Below are 2,500 nucleotides of genomic sequence, written 5' to 3' on the forward strand. Positions count from 1 at the left end.
CCTTAGTTCCAGTGAAAGGAACTCTGAATGCTTCAGCATACCAAGACATTTTGGACAATTCCATGCTCCCAACTTTGTGGGAACAGTTTGGAGCTGGCCCCTTCCTCTTCCAACATGACTGTGCACCAGTGCACAAAGCAAGGTCCATAAAGACATGGATGACAGAGTCTGGTGTGGAGGAACTTGACTGGCCTGCACAGAGTCCTGACCTCAACCCGATAGAACACCTTTGGGATGAATTAGAGCGGAGACTGAGAGCCAGGCCTTCTCGTCCAACATCAGTGTGTGACCTCACAAATGCGCTTCTGGAAGAATGGTCAAAAATTCCCATAAACACACTCCTAAACCTTGTGGACAGCCTTCCCAGAAGAGTTGAAGCTGTTATAGCTGCAAAGGGTGGACCGACGTCATATTGAACACTATGGATTAGGAATGGGATGTCACTTAAATTCATATGCGAGTCAAGGCAAGTGAGCGAATACTTTTGGCAATATAGTGTATATATATATGTGTGTGTGTGTGAACATGTATATATATATATGTGTGTGTGTGTGTGAACATGTATATATATATATATGTGTGTGTGTGTGTGAACATGTATATATATATATATATATATGTGTGTGTGTGTGAACATGTATATATATATATGTGTGTGTGTGTGTGAACATGTATATATATATATATGTGTGTGTGTGTGTGAACATGTATATATATATATGTGTGTGTGTGTGAACATGTATATATATATATATATATGTGTGTGTGTGAACATGTATATATATATATATATATATATGTGTGTGTGTGAACATGTATATATATATATATATATGTGTGTGTGTGAACATGTATATATATATGTGTGTGTGTGTGTGTGAACATGTATATATATATATGTGTGTGTGTGAACATGTATATATAGTATATATATATATATATATATATATATATATATATACACTATATTGCCAAAAGTATTCGCTCACCTGCCTTGACTCACATATGAACTTAAGTGACATCCCATTCCTAATCCATAGGGTTCAATATGGCGTCGGTCCACCCTTTGCAGCTATAACAGCTTCAACTCTTCTGGGAAGGCTGTCCACAAGGTTTAGGAGTGTGTTTATGGGAATTTTTGACCATTCTTCCAGAAGCACATTTGTGAGGTCACACACTGATGTTGGACGAGAAGGCCTGGCTCTCAGTCTCCGCTCTAATTCATCCCAAAGGTGTTCTATCGGGTTGAGGTCAGGACTCTGTGCAGGCCAGTCAAGTTCATCCACACCAGACTCTGTCATCCATGACTTTATGGACCTTGCTTTGTGCACTGGTGCACAGTCATGTTGGAAGAGGAAGGGGCCAGCTCCAAACTGTTCCCACAAAGTTGGGAGCATGGAATTGTCCAAAATGTCTTGGTATGCTGAAGCATTCAGAGTTCCTTTCACTGGAACTAAGGGGCCAAGCCCAGCTCCTGAAAAACAACCCCACACCATAATCCCCCCTCCACCAAACTTTACACTTGGCACAATGCAGTCAGACAAGTACCGTTCTCCTGGCAACCGCCAAACCCAGACTCGTCCATCAGATTGCCAGATGGAGAAGCGCGATTGGTCACTCCAGAGAACGTGTCTCCACTGCTCTAGAGTCCAGTGACGGCGTGCTTTACACCACTGCATCCGACGCTTTGCATTGCACTTGGTGATGTATGGCTTGGATGCAGCTGCTCGGCCATGGAAACCCATTCCATGAAGCTCTCTGCGCACTGTTCTTGAGCTAATCTGAAGGCCACATGAAGTTTGGAGGTCTGTAGCGATTGACTCTGCAGAAAGTTGGCGACCTCTTCGCACTATGCGCCTCAGCATCCGCTGACCCCGCTCCGTCAGTTTACGTGGCCTACCACTTCGTGGCTGAGTTGCTGTCGTTCCCAAACACTTCCACGTTCTTATAATACAGCTGACAGTTGACTGTGGAATATTTAGGAGCGAGGAAATTTCACGACTGGATTTGTTGCACAGGTGGCATCCTATCACAGTTCCACGCTGGAATTCACTGAGCTCCTGAGAGCGACCCATTCTTTCACAAATGTCTGTAAAAACAGTCTGCATGCCTAGGTGCTTGATTTTATACACCTGTGGCCATGGAAGTGATTGGAACACCTGATTCTGATTATTTGGATGGGTGAGAGAATACTTTTGGCAATATAGTGTATATATGTGTGTGTGTGAACATGTATATATATATATATATATGTGTGTGTGTGTGTGAACATGTATATATATATATATATATATGTGTGTGTGTGTAAACATGTATATATATATGTGTGTGTGTGTGAACATGTATATATATATATATATATGTGTGTGTGTGTGAACATGTATATATATATATGTGTGTGTGTGTGAACATGTATATATATATATGTGTGTGTGTGTGAACATGTATATATATATGTGTGTGTGTGTGAACATGTATATATATATATGTGTGTGTGTGT

This window comes from Hemibagrus wyckioides, linkage group LG29 (assembly GCF_019097595.1).
Source record: "Hemibagrus wyckioides isolate EC202008001 linkage group LG29, SWU_Hwy_1.0, whole genome shotgun sequence".
NCBI classification, from domain to species: domain Eukaryota; kingdom Metazoa; phylum Chordata; class Actinopteri; order Siluriformes; family Bagridae; genus Hemibagrus; species Hemibagrus wyckioides.